General features: G+C 37.6%; 1 protein-coding gene across 12 annotated transcripts in view; it reads left to right on the top strand.

The window, feature by feature from the left end:
• Positions 1–21,336, top strand: part of ZEB1 (zinc finger E-box binding homeobox 1) — a 201,742-nt gene that overhangs the window by 38,931 nt on the left and 141,475 nt on the right. For 5 of the 12 annotated variants that reach the window (XM_069547657.1, XM_069547656.1, XM_069547659.1 and 2 more), the window contains exon 2: positions 13,060–13,216. The exons of the other annotated variants lie outside the window; for them this stretch is intronic. The gene's annotated coding sequence lies outside the window, so the exon portion shown is untranslated. The remainder of the gene's footprint in view (positions 1–13,059; positions 13,217–21,336) is intronic. 12 annotated transcript variants of the gene reach the window in all.

Here is a 21,336-nt window from a genome sequence, read left to right as displayed (position 1 = left end):
AGTTAATTTTTAGGCTGAGGTTGTTCGGAATCCATGAGTCGAAGAGCACAACAGGCAGCAGAAATAGTCTCTGCAAGAGCAAGACGTTAAGGGATGCCAGGGTGGCTGGCATTGAGAAGGAAGAGAAGTGGCAGTGGAGAGGAATTCAGGAAGCAAATTACCTGACTCCGTTCAGGAGTTTGACCCTTATCCTAAAGAATATGGAAGTCGTGGGAAGGTTGTAATGGAGATGTAATGTGATTTGTTTTCATCTGGAAACCATGAATCTGACTGCAGTGAATGTAGAGGCCAGTTGTTAGAAGCTGTTTCTATGGATCAGGTTGGAGATGATGGATTCAGCAGCTGAGTTAGACAGAAGTGGATAGATCTGAGATTTGGGAGGTGAACAAGGGATTTGACAGAAATATAACACCAGTCTTGTTGTTCCATGTGTAGAACTCGACTGTAAGAGCATCTCCAGAATCCTCTTAGTAGCCTGGGCTTAATGTTAGGCAATGACTGTTATATAGAATAACTTAGAAAGCATTGCTCCTTAAAAAATAATTTGTGTATTGAGCTAATTCCTGTTATCATTTGTTGGATTCCATTAAGTAATCTAGGGAGAACTTAGTTTTAAAAGAATTTTCATCTTAATTCATGTGGTAAAGCTTGTGGACAAGTCTGTACATGCATGATGTGTGCTCATGTGGTACATGTTGCTTTGCTCACACTGCTTATTAATCAACATCAGATTTGAAAGGTGACTGAGTATTTAGGATCTTAGTATTCTTTTTTAAATATAAATTCGTTTACTTTAATTGGAGGCTAATTACAATATTGTATTGGTTTTGCCATTCATCGACATGAATCCACATGTGTTCCCCATCCTGAATCCCCCTTCCACCTCCCTCCCCATACTATCCCTCTGGGTCATCCCAGTGCACCAGCCCCGAGCATCCTGTATCATCCATCGAACCTGGACTGGTGATTCGTTTCACATATGATAATATATATGTTTCAATGCCATTCTCCCAAATCATCCCACCCTCGCCCTCTCCCACAGAGTCCAAAAGACTGGATCTTAGTATTCTTGATTGGGGCTTCCCAGGTGGCGCTAGTGGTAAAGAACCCACCTGCCAATGCAGGAGATATAAGAGATGCAGGTTGAATCCCTGGGTTGGGAAGATCCCCTTGTGGAAAGAAATGGCAGCCCAATCCATTATTCTTGTCTGGGAAATCCCGTGGACAGAGGAGCTTGGCAGGCTACAGTCCGTGGGGTTGCAGAGAGTTGGACACGACTAAAACAACTTGGCACGCACACTGCACATTCTTGATTGATTGATGGAAACTTAGATCTAAACCATGTTGTTTTAATAGCATATTATTAAGAAACACTTTTCCTTTGTAATGATAAGAATTTACAGTTGGCTCACTGGTTCTAGAAATAGTTTCCTAGTTAAATTAGAAGACTCAGGAGGAGGATGTTTTGGAAGCACCGTTCCCTGAGTGCCTCATCTGCTGCTGTACTTTCTTAGCCACCAGTGTCTTCTGTGTTCTTAGGGCTGCTGTCTGCTGTATCAGGGGTCGCATCGCCAGATACCTGTAAGAGCTCTGACATGAAGAGTGGGAGTGTTTAGAGAGATGACCTGGAGACTGGGGCTCTAGAGAGTTTGTGCTCCTCTAAGTGGGAGAGGGGTGGCTAGTACATCATCTCACACAGTATGAAGATAAAAGATTGGAATTATTTATAGGTAAAGCAAACATCAAAAGAAGGAAGGAAAAAAGAAAAGGAAAGAGAAAATGAAGGGTTTTTTTACATAAGAAATACATAACTATCTAGGTGTTATTTTTAGTGTAAAGAGAGATTCACTGTCCCCAGAATAATTTGTGCCTCAGAGCTCACCTCTGGCAACTTCAGCTGTCTGCGTGTGCATGGATGGGAGTGTGCGGGGAGCAGGGAGCCCAGGTGCTGTAGGTGGGCATTTGATGGTTCTCTCGTAACCAGTTCCCAGCAAAGTACAGCAGAAACAAGACACAGCTGAGTCAGAGAGAACTCCAACTCTAAGACCCATATAAGTAGGTCATGGAGCCTTGAAAGCGTTACTGTCTTAAAAGCATTATTTGACTTTTACATTCATGATCAGGAAGAGATCAGATCAGGAATTGTTTTTACATTTTACATTCTGATGTTTTAAATCCTCTTCTCTCAATAACACATATAATACAGTTATTGTAGGCAGTTAAGAAAATATAAAAAAGTGTATATACCACTTTTCTTTAAAAGCCAGGAATAGGAAAGCTAATTTTGTAATTTTCTAAAAGTATTTAAATAAAGCCAGGCACTTACTAGTTTCCTAACTGCCAGTTTTCAAACTAGTCTGATTTTGCCTCTAAAAAATAATAATTTTTATAGCTTCTGGTGGAAGATTTTCTTTTTCCAAAAATTCTCTTGTCACTTAGTAGACATCTCATTGTAGAAAAAGTTATTATGTTGATCATAAATGTAACAATGTTAGTTTACATATCTTTAAGCTTTACTTTTAAAAATGTATATTCTCATTCTGCTCTTCAAAGAATTTTTGTACCATAATCTCCAGGAGAGAGTATCATCCTTATTATCTGATTAGAAAAGTGAATTATAATTTATTGAAATTATTTACAAAGCAAAAAATACTTATTTTAAAATTATAAAAAATCTTTGTGTAGAAAATGCTATTTAAGTACCTATAGTTTTGACTAAAATATTTAACCAGCTGACCATATAGTTCATTTATTTCAGTTTTTAGATTTCTAAGTATTAGCCAAATATTTCAGTATCTGGGTCACACAGTCATTACGAGCAAATCTAGGCCACGATGGTTGATGCCTTTTGGTTGCCAGCTTGCTTCTCTGTTTGACCAGGTTCTGACTTTTCGTTATTTGGTTCCCCTTCAACTAAACTTCGTTTGCTAATTTTTCAGTGTCATATAAATTCTTTGTATAGAATAGGTCTTCTTGTGAATTTTTTCCCCTCAATCAAGGTAACAGAGCAAATAAATGACTATTCTTGACCACTGTGTTTAAAAGTTGTTGCTGTACAAAGGGTCACACATGTTAAATTGCCTACTGCCATGCTAATGATCATGTGAAATCCTGTTTAAAATGCTATACAAACTGTGTTTTGGCCCCAAAGCTGTAGCATTTCTTAAAGATCCAGCCTGCATGCAGTTTGGTATTGAGAACCTCAAAACTCCTAAGACCCTATGGACACTTGAAATGTAAACCCATTTCACTTTGTCATACTAGATGGTACAGCATCTTCTTCAGGTAAATGGGAAAATCTTAACCGTCAGTATGCAGAGATACAGGAAGGGGGAGGGAAGAGAGGAGTAAACTGAAACAACAATTTCACCCTCACTTTTGAAGTACTGTAGGCTATTCTATTCTGAAATACTTTTTTTGTAAACTTTGACAGGGGTATGGTTTATTGCCAGCTTGTGTTAAAAAGAGGCCTGTGGATTTCTTTTTCTTAAAGTTAAAAACTTTATACTATTTGGAATTTGTAATAATTGGTGTTTTCCACTGAATTTATAGTGGCTGATTTCACACTGCAGTATCCTCTTGTGAAAGTATAAAATGATAGCATAAATACCTCTTGAAAGTTTGTAGATAAATTAGTAATTTATTCATCTAGAATCGTTAGACATGCAATCAGTAAGTTTTCCAGATAATAAATGCTTGCCTTCTTTGATTGCTTGAACATTTCATCTCGACCTTTCTTAGAGTAAAATTCTTAAAAGTCATACATATATATAAGAACTCTGGATTGTTGATGACTTGTTAATATCTTCAGGGGTTATTGGGGTGTGTGTGTCATAGGGCCATCTGTCCTCACAAAAAACAGTTCTCAGTATACTCTGTTTCCTTGAGTTTTTTAAAATACTGGTTCCATTTTTCAAGGCATGATATGAATTCATATGGCTACTGGCATGTGGGGAAGGCTGCCTGTGAACAAAGTGAGGAAGAGCAGGTCCTCTTGCAGAGCACTTCCAGGAGAGTGGTGGGGCTTTGCAGTGTTTACCTTCCTCAGCTACTGCCCTCCCTGTCCTGCCTACCCCTAGTCCCTTGCCCTTAAAAAAAGTGGTACTGGCAGTTTTCCAGAGTTACTGTAAAAAGGAGGAGCATAGCCAGACGACATGGGGACTGTGATGGGTCATTTAGGGGCTCTGGGGCCTTGAGCACGCCAACAGCTATAAAGTGGCTGTGCCCCATCTGCCTCCCAGGGTTTGAGTGAGGATCTTAAATCGGGTACAGGAGAGAGGTTAACAGATGCTAGTTTTTCCTTATGTTTTAAGATAAGTGACCTGTTTGCTTTGGAACCGACATTTGCCTCTTTTAGTGTGTGACTGTGTGTGACTATCCCTAAAATATGGTAGCTTTTAATATTGCTTTAACTTTTTGGAAATAAAGGGTGTAAGACAAGATATTGTAAATTAATTTTGTTGAGCAGATGAACAAAATGTGGACTATTTTTGAAGACTGAAAATGCAAACTCAGATGCAAGAAAAATATATTTAGTGAAATGTGAAAAGCATCTTTTTTCAGCCAGCAAAACTAATTGTGTTGAAATGTTTATTAATATCTCCAAAGAGTTCATGAGCTTGTGAGTGCTGTGCTGTTGCAGGGCCATCAGCAAGCTGAACGGTACTGTTTGGGTGCCCTAGGGAATCACGTGTTTGTTGTTACAGAATTCTGTAACTTGGCATAGCTTTTATTTAATTTGTGTGCACATTAGGTTAGGGGATATAATTCATTTCATAAACACACATTTAGTGTCATTGAGTTTTGGTGGGCCAAGCTGAAAACAGTGTGGCCTTTGCTTCTGAGGAGCCATCTCAGTGATGCAACCTGCTTGGCTAAGATCGGTGCATGCGATATAAGGGAAGTCTATGAACATTGCCTATGAACAGCTTTCCAAGAAAGGCCAGGGGTGCCGGGTGGGTAGAGGCAGGGTTTAAATGAGAAGCAAGTATGACTTAAATTCTTCTTACGCATAAGAACAATGTGATATTTAAAGGTGAATCTAATTTAACAAAGCAAAGGTTCTCACTTTCAATGAAATAAATGAGCTTTATTATTTTTTGTTTGTTTGTTTGCAAGTACTTGATACCTTTATTTGTACTGAATAAAAGTTTTATTGTTGATTCTTTTTGTTGGACAGGTTGAATTTGTGAATATGTTATAAACCATATTAAAATGCATTTGTACATCCTACTAAATACAGGGAACATCATCTTTCGACCAGTCATTGTCATTTTTAGGCTTTCCAAGTGTTAAAATGTTTTTTTCTTTCTTTCTGAGTCACACCCTTATGGCCTTTTGAAGTGTCATCAAGAAAAAAACAGCTGTGAATGTTTGGCTCCAGCAGACAGGCTCACACTGCCCAGTCTTTGCCAGGGTTACCCTCTGCCTTTCATGCCACATGGTGGTCCTTATTGCCTGATGCCAAGACCACCCCATGCCCCCTTTCAACAGCTTCAGCTGTCTACCACCTCCTTCATCCTGAGCTGGTAGGGTGGAGTAGAGAGTTGCTGGGAAAGACCAGACTTCAAACTTGAATCATCTTTGATACCTGTTTTGTTCCTCACTGCCGAATGATGGATTAAAATGATCCTTTGGATTCCTGTCTCTGTCCCTTTTCAAAGCCAGGGTTGGACTGTCATAACACACCCCGTTAGGCACACCCTTGCGAAATCGGGCTTTCTGAAGGGTTGCTCGGGTTTCTGAGCAGAGAACGTTGCTTGCCCTTCCCGGACGTGGCGTGGGTCCTCTGCAGTGCATGTGCTCTCCTGGAGAGTGGGAGTTTTCCAAGGTTCTGCTTCCTGTTCATGCTGTTTTCTTCAGCCTGAAATACAGTTTATCTCTACCTATAAAGATCTTATTTGTTGTAAGGTCTGCTGCGGCTACTGCTGCTAAGTCGCTTCAATCGTGTCCAACTCTGTGTGACCCCAGAGACGGCAGCCCATGAGGCTCCCCCGTCCCTGGGATTCTCCAGGCAAGAACACTGGATTGGGTTGCCATTTCCTTCTCCAATGCATGAAAGTGAAAAGTGAAAGTGAAGTCACTCAGTCGTGTCCGACTCTTTGTGACCCCATGGACTGCAGCCTACCAGGCTCCTCCATCCATGGGATTCTCCAGGCAAGAGTACTGGAGTGAGGTGCCATTGCCTTCTCCAGTTGTAAGGTCTAGCAAAGACCTTTTTCTTCTGTGAAGGCTTCCCAATCAACCTTAATTTGAATCCTTTGTCTGAGTTCCTAGCACACACTACTCATGAGCTGGAGCAGGACTTCTGTGATTCTTGGAAGAAGCTGAGAGGCTGTTTTCATGATGAGATTCCATAACGTTTCATACTTCATGCTTCTTTCCCCCTCAACACTTAGCAGAGAATCCCACTTAGAGTGAGTGGGCAAATGTTTGGTAATTGCTTTACTCACAAGAATTTTTGCAGAATTGCTTGCTGCTCTGTACCCAAGAAGGACGGGTGTATTTAAGTTTCCTTAACTGTTGTTCAAGCCAGGACCCCTTACTTCCTTCTGTGTTCCTGTCTACCTGTAGGGTTAGTTGGGTCTTTGGAAAATAGCTCTTGGCTTTGGGGATGGGTCGTGTGTGTTTTAGAGAAGGAAATAATGCTATTGTTGGACTTTGGAAGGTGTAGCTTTTTTTGTTTTAAAGTGTTTTGCTACTTGGTACTGTATGCATAAGGCCGTGTTGGTGCAGTGTTTTGCGTATTTCTTTGCTTTGTCTTTAATACATTATTTTTAGACTTTGGGTTTGATAGTGAAATAGAATCTCTGGGAGTGGGGTTTACTCTGCATTTTTACTAAGACCGCTTTGAGGTGCTTTCAAAGGTGGTGGTGGTTGTGGTCATGACCGTGACCGCTCTGAAAGCTGATGTGTGTCTGGCCTACTCCTCCAGCCAGTGGACAGCTGTTAACTTAGCTTGTGTTCACAGCAAGCCTGTGAGCTGAGTTACTGTTGTTACCTTCATTTTTCACTGGAGAAACTGAGGTAGAGATAAATAACTTGCCCCCAAATAACTTTCTTGTAAATGTAGTAAATTTATGAAAAGGATGAGGCATATTTCTTTGGCTAATTTTAAAAATCCTCCTTTCTCAAGGGTTGCTGTGAATAATGTGATATAAAGAAACTTTATGTATGTTGTCATATCAGGACACCAGCTCTATAGAATACTTCAACAGATCTAGATATGGATACCCTATATTTTACAACTCCTGGTAAAAAAAAGACACACACAACTGCACACATTGAGGAAAACTTAAAAAAATTACACATTCTAATAAACACATGATTTTAAGAGGACTGCTCTTTAGTATAACTAAATACATGCATGTATATGTATACATATGTGTGTACATATATATATGCAATAGACATATATAGAGATGTTACTTTGTGACCAAATGGAATATAAGACTCCTTAAACACATAATTTTTGCTTAAATATCATAAGTCTTGATTTTATATTCAGAAATATTCTACTTTTAATTGGGTAAGATCATTTCATGCTCTTTGGCTGTGGTCTGGGGAGCATGTGGTAGCGGTGGTAGGAGGCGCTAATCCGTTGGTATCGTGGCCTGTTCTGAGAATTTTAGTGAATGATTTTAGGTGTTACGTAATGAGTACTCTGACTTTGGAGACTAACAGAACTAAAAAAGCGTGTTGTGTTTGACTGGAAACATCTTATGAATTATGACTGAGTAGACAAACCTAAATTGAGTTAGTGCCAACTTTTATCCTTATAGCTAAATCTAAGCAGTTTTGACTATTTTTCTATTTCTCATTTACAAATTTTCTGAACTTCTCTCACTGTCAGTTTATGGATAGTCAAGATGAGTTATATCAAGCAGTCAAGATAAGAGTTTAATTTCTAATGCTATCCATGTAGCATGGTTTAATTGCTAGACAGTCCTAAGAAAAACTGGATAAAAAAATGCCAGGAGGTAAAATAAAAATAGATGTGATGCCACGGGAAAATCTACAAAATTGACTTTTGTATTAGAGACTGTGTGTGTGTGTGTGTGTAATTTTAATTTATTTATTAATTGAAAGGTAATTGCTTTACAGAATTTTGTTTTCTGTCAAACATCAACATGAATAAGCCATAGGTATACATATATCCCCTCCCTTTTGAACCTCCCTCCCATCGCCCTCCCCATCCCACCCCTTTAGCTTAACATAGAGCCCCTGTTTGGGTTTAGAGACATACAGCGAATTCCCGTTGGCTGTCTATGCTACATATGGTCATGTAAGTGTCCATGTTACTCTCTCCATACATCTCACCCTCTCCTCCCCTCTCCCCATGTCCAGAAACCTGTTCTCTTATGTCTGTTTCTCCACTGCTGCCCTTCAGATAAATTCTTCAGTACAATTTTTCTAGATTGTGTATATATGCATTAGTATACGATGTTTATCTTTCTCTTTCTGACTTACTTCACTCTGTATAATAGGTTCTAGGTTAATCCACCTCATCAGAACTGACTCAAATGCATTCGTTTTTATGGCTGAGTAATGTTCCATTGTGTATATGCACCACAACTTCTTTATCCATTCATCTGTTGATGGGCGTCTGAGTTGCTTCCACGTTCTAGCTATTGTAAATTCTGCTGCAATGAACAATGGGATATATGTGTCTTTTTCAATTTTAGTTTCCTCAGTATATATGCCTAGGAGTGGGATTGCTGGTAGTTTTATTCTTAGTTTTTTTTTAAAGGAATCTGCAAACGGTCTTCCATAGTGGCTATATCAATTTACATTCCCACCAACAGTGCAAGAGCATTCCCTTTTCTCCACACCTTCTCCAGCGTTTACTGTTTGTAGACTTTTTGATGATGGCCATTCTGACCAGTATGAAGTGATATCTCACTGCAGTTTTGATTTGCATTTCTCTAATAATGAGCTATGTTGAGCATCTTTTCATGTGTTTGATACCTATTTGTATGTCTTTGGAGAAATGTATATTTAGGTCTTTTTCCCACTTTTTGATTGGGTTGTTTGTTTTTCTGATATTGAGTTGTATGAGTTCCTTGTATATTTTGGAAATTAATCCTTAGTCAGTTGTTTCATTTGCTATTATTTTCTCCCATTCTGAGGGTTGTCTTTTCACCTTGCTTATCGTTTCCTTTGCTGTGCAAAAGCTTTCGAGTTTAATCAGGTCCCACTTGTTTACTTTTATTTTTATTTCTGTTACTCTAGGAGGTGGGTCATAGAGGCTCTTGCTTTGATTTATGTCATCGAGTGTTCTGCCTATGTTTTCCTCTAGGAGTTTTATAGTTTCTGGTCATACATTTAGGTCTTTAATCCATTTTGAATTCATCTTTGTGTCTGGTGTTAGCAAGTGTTCTAATTTTAGTCTTTTACATGTAGGTGTCCAGTTTTCCCAGCACCACTTATTGAAGAGGCTGTCTTTGCCCCATTGTATATTCTTGCCTTTGTCAAATCTAAGGTACCCATAGGTGCGTGGGTTTATTTCTGGGCTTTCTGTCTTGTTCCATTTGTATTTCTGTTTCTATGCCAGTACCATACCGTCTTGATAACTGTAGCTTTGTCATCTAATCTGAAGTCAGGAAGGTTGATTCCTCCAGCTCCATTCTTTTTTCTCAAGACTGCTTTGGCTATTTGGGGTCTTTTGTGTTCCATATGAATTGTGAAATTTTTTGTTCTAGTTCTGTGAAAAATGCCATTGGTAGATTGATAGGGATCACATTGAATCTGTAGATCACATGTGATAGTATTGTCATTTTCACAATGACAGTTTTATTTATTCCTACCTTTATTCTTCCTACCCAGGAACTTGGAATATCTCTCCATCTGTTTATGTCATCTTTGATTTCTTTCATTAGTGTCTTAAAATTTTCTGTGTACAGTTCTTTTGTCTCCTTAGGTAAGTTTATTCCTAGATATTTTATTCTTTTTGTTGCAGTGGTGAATGAGATAGATTCCTTAATTTCTTTTTCTGATTTTTCTTTGTTAGTATATAGGAATGCAGGTTATTTCTGTGTATTTATTTTGTATCCTGCGACTTAGCTCAATTCACTGATTAGCTCTAGTAATTTTTTGATAGTATCTTTAGGGTTTTCTATGTACAGTATCATGTCATCTGCAAACAGTGAGAGCTTTACTTCTTTTCTGATCTGGATTCCTTTTATTTCTTTTCTTCTCTGATTGCTGTAGTTAGGAGTTCCAAAACTATGTTGAATAATACAGTGATGAAAGTGGACACCCTTGTCTTGTTCCTGATCTTAGGGGGAATGCTTTCAGTGTTTCACCATTGAGAATAATGTTTGCTGTAGGCTTATCATATATGGCATTTACTGTGTTGAGGTAGGGCAACAAATGTGCCCATTTTTTGAAGAGTTTTAATCATAAATGGGTGCTGAGTTTTGTCAAAGACTTTTTCTGCATCTATTGAGATCATATGGTTTTTATTTTTCAATTTGTTAATATGGTGTATCACATTGATTGATTTGTGTATGTTGAGGAATCCTTGCATCCTTGGAATAAACCCAAGTTGATCATGGTGTCTGAGCTTTTTAATGTCTTGTTGAATTCTGTTTGCTAAAATTTTGTTGAGGATTTTTGCATCTATGTTCATCAGTGATACTGGCCTGTAGAGAAACTTTTGATGAAATTTTATATATTCCTCAAACTCGTGTTCTGAGTCTGTAAGATTTGGGTGTAAGACTGAATGCCTGTGGGGTTTAAATTAATCATACATTCTTCTTCCCCTAACTTTATGTATTGAGTCTGTGTCTTTGGAGTTAGTGATCTGTATGTTTGATATTTACTGTTGAGGTTAAAAGGTTTACATCTTTTTAATAAAATTATATTTATTTCTTAGGCATAATTCTTTCTTTACTTAATTATAGTAAAAGAAACATTGGTTCTTAAGGGGTCTTGATTTTCCTGCTATTTAGCTCTGTGACTTTGGACAAGTAGTATATTACTGCTGGACCTGTTTCTCCATTAAAATGAGGGGTGGCGTTAAATGTTAAAACTGTTATAAGTATGAACTAGTTGAATGCATTTAAGATTATATATAGGCACAAAAACACTTGAGAAGTCATCATTGCTGGAGTATGAAACTACCTCTGTTATGTAGGTGTGTTATCAATAATGTTGTTCACACCAAAAGAAGCATTCTATGCTTTCTGGTTCATGGTTTTGTTACTGTGATAGTAACTTTTCAGAATTATGTCTCTTGTACTAAAAATTAAATTAAATCACTAGGTAATGATTAAATCACTAAGATGATGATTGGAATCTTTAGGATTAGTGACATGAACAAGTTTAGAATTGTTTCTCTTATACTGAAGGCTTGATTTTTAAAATATCTCTTGTTCTGCAATTTCATTTGACTAAGGAATTTATCTTTGATCTTCTTCCAGAGTAAGGGTATGAATACTCCTACAGTCATAGTCTATATTTAATTAAGTTTTGCTCTGTGGGCTTCATCAGGCTCAATAATAATAAAATAGTTGTATATTTTCTGCTTTCAAAATACATGTTGATAGAAAGTCTCAGATCACCCCACATGTGACAAATCTATTCAAACAATTTAACACTTTGTGCTTGTTTCTTTCTTGGAAATCTTTCTTTCTTGGAAATCTACCAATCACACATCCTCCCACAACCCCCGTGTTCAAAGTTTTATATTATAAAACTCCTTGAGAAAGGAGGTTAACATTGTAGCTCCTACTATCCAGGAAAGAACTCTGTTCATCTCTGAATAGTTCTTAAGTGTTATTGCTGCTGAGGATTTGGGATTAAAATTATTGGATAGAATGGAGTAAGCCTGTTTCTAGGATATCAAACTATTTGAGGTCAGAGTGATTAACTCTTAAGACACAGCAGTTTTGGTAAGCTTTGGGCTTTGTTTTGAAGTCAGTTTCTCCTGGTTTAACTATAAGTTGACTCTTTACTTTATATTCTCTTGTATGTAATACCTTGTATGTAACACCAGGTTGTTGATGGGAGGAACCTGTCAGTGTGTGGGTGGCTAGAGACGCATGTGCACTTGCCTTCACGTGTGTGAGAGGAGGGCGGGCATGGAATCTGAGGGTAGGGGTGTGTCATGCTCAGCGTTCGGATCTGAGTCCTGCGTGACTAATTATGTACACTGAGTCTGCACCTGTTACAGGTGACATTCAGAAACTGGTTTTAATCAGTAGTAAATATGATACCTCAGGAAGGTAAGACAGTGTTTTCCTTTGCTTTTCTGTCTTCGTTTCAGCTTTATTGTATATTTACTGAAGCTTTACATTGTCAGGGAAAAGATGTTATTGAATGGGCCAACTTCTGACTGGGAAGAAATGCTATTGGGGATCTGAGGGAATATCTTAACCACAGGTGGAACAATGTAATATGCCAAATACTTGAGAAGTATCAGAACAGAGAGAGACTGTACAACTTAATCAGAAAGCCCAATGATTAAAGACCATATATAATTGACAGGTGCTACAAAGATCAACTGTAGTAATTGAGAGAAAAGGAGCCTCAGCTGGTGCAGAAAAGGGGCAGAGTTGGTGCAGTGTAATTACAAGTGGTAGCCAGACATTTTTCTTCTCAGTACAGAGGATGATGCTTGCAGGCAGGGCGTGTAACCTTTAACTTCTTAATGGTGTGGACTGCAAGTAGGTGATGACTTAAATACTTTATATAAGTATAGATGATGCTGTCAGAGTGTGTCCCCATATTATAATTAGTTTTCAGGTAGATTCAATGACAGAATTTAAATTTGTGACTCTATAGTTTATAGATACATCATTGAATAAATACCATCTTTGTCATGTGTTAACTTGGGTTACAGAATAATTGTGGGAGCTTTTTGGAAACAATTGAAGTTTACTTAAAACTGTTCTCTGAAGATAATATTTTTTACCCTAGCATTTCTTCTTAAACATGTTAATGACTGCTTGAAAAGAGGTGAATCAAACTCAACTCACTTAATTTTCCAGCTTAGAGTCTTTACTCATTATCAGTTAGTGGATGTGGAAACAATTTAATAAAGTTTGGGTAATTTAGTTTCAGTTTAAATTCTCAACTGGCAATTGGCCGAAAACTCCCATCTGAAGACGTGAGCATCCAAAAGTCATGTTGTGATTTGGCTGCTGTCTGGTCGACAGAGGAAGGCCCTGCCGGGAGAGCTGTGGAAGAACTGACTGGCAAAAGAGAACCCACGGTAAGAGTTTCCCTTTAACTTACTGTGTGTGTGTGTGCGTGTGTGTGTGTGTGTGTGTGTGAAGCATACCAACCCATTGTATCTGAATTAAAATTTAGAACTTTTAAAATCTAGGACAAAATTAATGCCAAGTGTTTGAATTTACATGTCTATGATTTACATCTATAATAAGATAAATGTAAGGAATGGTTTTGTAGATAAGAGATTTTTATAATGCTTGATGTTGATAAGAAAATAATATTAAGTGTGAAAATCAGTTTAACACATTCAATTTTTTATAGTTCTGCTGTAGTTAATCATTTTAAAATAGCATATTTTAAATGTTCCTTGAGTAAAGTTTCTACCAAACTGAATTAGTTTCATAGCTGCTCCTCATTCAAAGTAAATGTCATAAATTTTGCAGTGAAGTAGCCTGTTGATTCCTGCTTCCTTTTTAATTATATTATAAGATGATAGGGAGGAAGAAAGAAAGTATAATATCAAATAATCAAATACACTGAGTCTGACATTGGGCCTTTAAAACGTCATTATTACTATACCTCTGTGCAAAATACAAAGTTCTTAAGATATTTATGTAGCCAGAATAAAATGGAGTAGCTGTTTATAATATAGCACAGTATCAAACCTTAGTGAAACAATTAGACCTCTCTCTCCTGCCTTTCACATGTTTGCACTGAGAAAATAATTCAAATTTGGCTACATTTTTATGTCCTTCAAGTGACCTGAAACTTAATAGTTTTATCCTCTTTGTGTTTGGCTCCTGTATGCCCCTTTATTTGAATATCTATGTCCTGTCAGATCCATGATTCATTATAGTAACTTTGGACAGGAGTGGAATTAGTAAATTATAAAGGTTGAAATCCAAAATCAGTGTTTATCAGAGCTTACCTGAGTGTCTCTGTGGACATAGTAACTTTGTGATAACTGGACAGTGTGATGAAGGCCAGATATTAATAATAGATTGTGATTCAGTGTCAGACTTACGATTTTTGAGATTGACATAGTTTGGGTAATTTTTCTTTTGCAATTAGAGGTGTCAAAATGATGTTAGTTGAATGTGACTGTATTTTCTAGAGCTTAATAACAAACATGTCAGGACCAGCACGTGTGACAAGCGCCTCACACAGCATCTGTCACCATATGAACATTCTCACGCTGACAGCGAGCCTGGTGCCCTGGATGGCGGCATCTGTCCTCCCTGCACTCGGTCTGTGGAGAGTCTGCTCTGTGCCGCCCGTGCAGCCGAGTGCCGAAAGGAAGATGGTGCCGTTCAGAACGGAGGCGCTTCCGAACTGCCCTTAAACGTGCAGTGTAGATGGTGATTACAGTGTAGATAAAATTGCAGCTGGAACCAGTACTTTGGAGAGGCATAAGCAGGTGTGTGAGGAAAGCGGGAAAGCAGGGATCTCTTATTTATTTACTAAGGTAACCGATGACTTGTCTTCTGAACTTCCAATATGTATCATTTATTAAATGAATATCTTCTAATCGAAACATGCAGAAAGACTGAATTCTAACCACGGAAAGTTTTTTTCTGCTGCTATTCTGTTTTCTTAGATGTTCTTAAGAATTTGCAGCAAAGCCTTGTTAAAGTCATGTTCTTATAAGAATTTCATTTTCTGGAGAGAATTCTTACGTTTTAAGATTGAATGCAGTGAATGATGGCCCTGATTTCTTCAGCTGAATTTAAGATTATTAAAATAGATGTCATCCATGAACTAACCCCTGTCCTGTCCTTAGCACTGTCCTCTCCTTAGCACTGTCCTCTCCATTCTAGTGTCAGGCCAGCACAGGAATTTATCACTCGCTTTATATCATTGAGTTGTTATGTAAAGACATTTTTAAATAATAGTATGATTTCCTTAATAAACTTTTATCCCTTTTTGAAAGAAATAACTGTAAAATTTGCTTCTTTTATAGCTTATTCTGAAATATGCATATTTTATTAAATTTTTGAAAATATATATGATAGACCATTTGATGACTAAATATTTACACTTCTTCTGTAGGACACAGTGAATCTTGTCTAAGGGAAGTGATGTTTGAAAAATGATAAAGCTAGTTTGCTTCTAAGTTAGATCTGTCAACATTAAAAAACAACTCATTGAAGACTCACTTTTCTTTATTCAGCTGATAATATGAAAGCAGATTGAATCAGAGGATGCAATCTAGTAAGGACCTAAAATCAGAAAGGTTTACTTTTAGATTAGACATGTTCTTTCCCCTAATTTACTGCTAAATATGTAAGCTATTTAAAAAATTAAATAACTACAACTATTTTTCAAGTGGCAAAAATCCAGGGTAAGTCTGTTGTTAATTTCCTCCTCAAGTTTGTGATGTTGACTTGTCTCTGCAGTGACTTCTGTTATAATTTTTTCCCGGGTACACTCAGAAGAAGGACTCCAGCCTCCCTTTCAAGTATTCTGATTTGAATATCTTAGCTCAGCTGATAAGGCAGTTTGTTTGTCACTGCTGGGAGAAAGATGTCATTCCCATCCTCCCAGGAGGAGTGTCTAGAGGAAAATGATCCTGGCTGGGCCGCGGGCCTTGCAGTTTTTATAACATCCCATTTCTATGATGGCTCTTTTAGGTTCTATGCATTTAGCTTCAAGTGGTCCATGGACAGGTGGAGAATTGGGTATTTAGCCACATAAAGATGTTTAACCACATACTTATGTAAACATCACAGATGGAAGGGGATACATAGCCTTTCTTTTACTAAAATGAATGAAAAATGACTCTTGCTTCTAAGCAAACAAAAGCAAACAAAAATAGTCATCATTTTTATGATGGACATAACTGTAACTTCAGTTTAGCGAATCGGTATCTGCTTGGTATGTTGTGATACAGTGGCTTCTAAAAGAAGTTCGGGGGCTACCACTATCAGAATAAATGATGATTAGCAATGGTGTGGAATTTGAAGTTTCAGAAAGATAAATTTTAATAAAAAGTTATTGTTTATAATAGTGGGAAGGAAAAAATCATTTTCAGTTCATAGACGGAAGAGCTTTTAAATGGGGAAAATGAGTACCTTTTAAGATCCATTCTTTTAAGAACCTAAGACAGAAGTTTATAAAGAAGGAATTCTTGCTGATAAAAATCACAAGGATCATTTGAAGAAAAATTTTGACATCTTAAAAATGAATATATTAAGTGATGATAAAAATGTATTGTCTTATGTAAAATGTTATAAGCAATATTTAGTTGCTACTACTAGGGATCTTTGGGCTCCTCAGGTGGTGCTAGTGATAAAGAACCCCCCTGCCAGTGGAGGAGACACAGGTTGGATCCTTGGATCAGGCAGTTGCGTGAGGGAGCAACTCTCTCCAATATTCTTACCTAGAGAATCCCATGGACAGAGGAGAAACTAGGCAGGCTACAGTCAATAAGGACACAAAAAGTTGGACACAACGGAAGCAACTTAGCACACACATGCTAGGGATCTTTACTAAATAAATAAAACAGATAAAAGAGTATATCCCGTTCATTCATTCTGTAAATTGTTATTGACAGGCTGCTGTATGTGTCAGGCACTACACTAGGCATAGGGGGTTGTAGTCATAAATATGACTGATGTCACCTTCAGGTTAGGGTCTGTCAGGGAGGGTAGACATTAACCTAGAAATTATTACAGTAAAGTTGTGACTTTTTTTTTAAAGCATCCTTTCTTAAGGATACCTTGAGAATTGATCTATAGTGTGTTCATTATTCAGTTTATTTTCCTCTTGAATGAGGTTATTCATTTTTACATAAAAATTGAACAGAAACTCTTTGAGAATGGGTCTTAGAAATTAGTAGGGACTTATACATTCTTGGCTTTTGAATAGCTTACTTAAAATAAGGAGACTTGAAGTTTCTAAGGTACCAAGAAATGTGAATATCGGCAGAGCTCATAAAGCCTATCCTGTATGATCACTTAATAAAATAATACAAAGCAGTTTTACATTTCTGAGTTGTCATGATTAAGAGGTTGGGCTCTAGAATCAAATCGGTTGGGTTTGACTATTAACTGAGACTTATAAGCTTGCAGCCTTAAACCCCTCTGTGTACAAAGAAAATTTTTGTATTTGTAGATTAATTCAATTCAGTTCACAATAAGCGCAAGTACTTCAATGATTTTCAGATGAAATACTTGAATTAAATTTAAGATAGGTGTTTCATACTCTAGTGTCCTTATTTTTGCTTGCAGTATAGAATTACTTCTTCCATTGTAAGGTCTCAGTAAGAGAGAATCATTTCAACACTGGAAGTATCATTTCCCATGACCCTAATCAGTTGGATAGAATTAATCAGCTTGGTAAGTTACTGAGCACTTACTAAGCTGTCTAGCACTTGCTGATAGTAGTGTCATGATAGCCAGAAGAATTATGCTGTCACTGTGCTTAGGCCTTAGGAAGACTAAAACCATGGAAAGAACACTTAGACGTCAAGCCGAAGATCTGAGACCTAGTTCCTGCTCTGCAACTGATACGTGGAGGGATCGCAGATATATGAACTGCTCTAACTGAGGCTGTCTCAGGTCTCAAGTCTCCTCACTTTATGTGTATATGTTATATATATATGTGTGTATGCATGCGCATGCGTGTGTGTGTGTGCATATGTACACGCAGTATGTATATATCCATTCCATATTATTGCCCTAAATTGAAATGAAAAGCTAAGAATTCATTTAAGCTTTTTATTTTATATGCTGAGTAAAGATTTCTGTTCTACATGGTATTTTACATGATACCATCAAGTAAAAATACATTATTGATTTTTACATATACTATTTCAGGGCTTTTCAAATATTCCCATATAAATTATGTACTATTCTGTAACTTCACAAGGGAAATGTAAAATTGCTGTGAAAGTGAAGTCGCTCAGTCGTGTCAGACTCTTTGCGACCCCATGGGCTATAGCCTACCAGGCTCCTCTGTCCATGGGATTTTCCAGGCAATAGTCAAGGAGTGGATTGCTTTAGTCTACCCAATTTCAAACTGATTTCCTTGCCATATGATTAAAATTTTTTTCCAGTAAACATTTCTAGCAGGTTCCAAGTTATTTGTTTACATCTTTAAACTAGTTTTTTATAAACCAGTCTTAAATAATTATAGTAGTTCATAGCAACTCCGCCCTTTACAACAGTGTATGGTTTTCTAGTTATGTAAACGGTATCATGAGTTTCCAGAGTACTTTACTGATTCAAGTAGAGTATATAGCCTTTGAAGGGAGAAGACATAAGCAAGCATCGTTTGTGCTTGTATGTATACACTTTACCATATGATCTCGCTGAATCCTGTAAATACCACCTACTCCTGCTAAAGGGGAGCAGAGTGACCAGAAGCTGCTAGTTAAAGGTCCCCTGTACTGCCCAGCTCTGCCTCAGTGTGTGGCAGGCATCTGGGCCTCAATGTGTTCCCAGCCAAGTGAATGTAGGAAGTTGGTTTGTATGTCTGTTGACCTACAGATGAGATTATAGTCATAATTAGAATAGGCTTCGCAGGTGGTGCCAGTGGTAAAGAACCTGCCTACCAATGAAGGAGACAAAAGAGACTCAGGTTCAAACCCTGGGTCAGGAAGGTCCCTTGGAGGAGGGCATGGCAACCCACTCCAGTATTCCTGCCTGGAGAATCCCATGGAGAGAGGAGCCTGGCCAGCTACAGTCCATAGCATCACACAGTCAGACACGACTGAAGTGACTGCACACACATTAAGAACGCCTGCTGCATTTTAAATGTTAAAATAGAACAAGGCATTAAAAGCAAAGCTTTTTGGACAAGGATAGCATTTAAATTTACAAGTTATTTGGAGGAAATACTAACATGCCGTCATATGAAAGAAGTCTTAAGTTTATAAGAATATAAAACTAACAAAATTTGTGGAGGATTTGCTTACTGTGTTACCATGTTGGAAAAAGTCCTATCCATCACTAAGCGATCATTAATACAGAAAAAGCGAAACCAAGAATTTTAAAAAGATAACATCTCTAATTACTGTGAAAATAAGACAAGTAGACAGTTCTCTCTTATGCTGTAGGGACATTTTATGTGGAGACAGATAAATGATGACTGTGGTTCCATGGTGGTGGTGATGTGGTGGAGCATATGAGGGGCACGTTTCAGGGTATCTCTGCCACATACTTTACCCTTAGAGATTCATTTAAATGTTTGAGGAACATATAAATCCAAATACCTGTGGGGGTGTTAAAATCTGTCACTTGAATACTTGAGTACCTGCTGTGAATAAAATATTATGCTGTTTTATATTTTGCTCAGTGAGGCTGTAACCCACAACCTCCTGTCACTTAGCTGAGACCAGTCAACCTCATTCAGAGAAAAGAATATCGGTTGGTTAAAGGAGGGGTCATTTGAATCGGGAATAGTTCTGAAAATGCAAACCCAAGTGTAGTACATACCATTAAAATCAGAAGGCAGCATGAGTTTATTGAGATATGAAAGAGGTATAATATCAAAGTACTTTCCTTTGAATTGGTTCAGTGTACCTGACAAACCATAATATCTCATATTTGTTTGTTAGGGGTACAGATTTTTCTGTTTCTCTGATATTTTGTTTCCTAAAGTATCATTGGACTAAAATTTACAATTTTTCCTTGCATATACACATATACGCAGTAACAATATATGCAAGTCAAATTTAATTTTTAAATGACTGTCTTACAATGTGGGTACATCTGTGCCAACCACAGGGCAGTCTGTACTATCTTTTGCACCCTTGCTTTGTACAGGGTGAGCATGTTCAGTGTGTGGCAAGGCAGTAGATAATAGTTCTATTTTTACTTAGACTGTATTTGGCTTAATAGGTGATATTCTGGGGGCCTGGGTTTTTATAATTATGAAAAGTTTCAAACATGTAAAGGAAAAGAGACAAGTGTAATAAACTCTCTATATCTGTGGTCCAGATTTAACAATTAGAAAATTTTGCCACAGTTGCTTCATCTACCTCCTCCTGTTTTCTCAACTATTTTGAAGAAGATCCCAGACGTCAAATCTTTTTTTACTCCTACCTTCTACAATAGTCAACTCTTTTATTTAAAAAAAGGACTTTTTAAAAGTTTATTTTATTGGAGTATAGTTGACTTACAATGTTGTGGTAGTTTCTGTCATATAGCAGAGTGATTCAGTTACCCCTACACACACACACACACACACACACACACACAGTGTTTTTCATATTCTCTTTCTGTCATATAGCAGGGTGATTCAGTTACCCCTATAAATACACACACACGCACAGTCTTTTTCATATTCTCTTCCAACAGATACTGAATATAGTTCCTGAGCTATACAGGAGGGAAAGAAAGACTTTTTAATATAACTACAATACCTCTAACACATCAAACAAAATTAACAAAACTTACTTGTATCAGCTGATGCTATCTCCCTATTCAGTCCCCTATGCTTTTGATTCAAAATTGTCACATGATATTTGGGCTGCTTTTTCAGAAGCCACACAAAATCCTTGTCGTGTTAGGTTGTTAGGATGGCTGCCTAGTTGAAGTCTTTTCTTCCTCACTACCTACTTCCCTTCCCCCTTGCCTCTCCCTTCCTCTTTCCCTTCCTCTCTTCATCTCTCTTTCCTTCCTGTTCTTGACTCATTAAAGGAGCTGGGGAAGTTGTCCCATAGAATAGCCCCTATTCTGGATATTTCTGGTGGCTTCTCAGTTAATATACTCCATTGACATCTACATTTCCTGCAAATTAGAAGTTAGCTCAAAAGACCTGGTTAGATCCAGGTCGAGCTTTGATTTTCGGGTTTAGGTGGGGTGGACAGGAATACCTCATACATGAAGCTGTGCCTTTATGCTGAACCACGTCACGGATCATGTGGTGTCTGCTTGGCATATTCTTCGCACTCTTTGCAGTGCTAGAATTGGTCAGTGCCAACAGCCCAGTCTCTCCATGGAGCCTTTCCCCCTTTCCTTTTGTGGTTTAATCCGTTGCCAATTGTTTCTGAATCAGTTCTATCATTAGGGTTTGCAGGATAACAAATATTTTCATCTGTTACACCATCCACATTTATTACTAGAAATTCTTCTAAGAAGAATTTTCCCTTGTAAACTTGACTTTTGATTTCTCTGAAATAGTTCTTCCTAGAAATAAACCCAGTGCTCTTAATAT

The sequence above is a fragment of the Ovis canadensis genome, chromosome 13 (assembly GCF_042477335.2).
Source record: "Ovis canadensis isolate MfBH-ARS-UI-01 breed Bighorn chromosome 13, ARS-UI_OviCan_v2, whole genome shotgun sequence".
NCBI lineage: Eukaryota > Metazoa > Chordata > Mammalia > Artiodactyla > Bovidae > Ovis > Ovis canadensis.
This window is presented reverse-complemented; position numbering and strand designations above follow the sequence as displayed.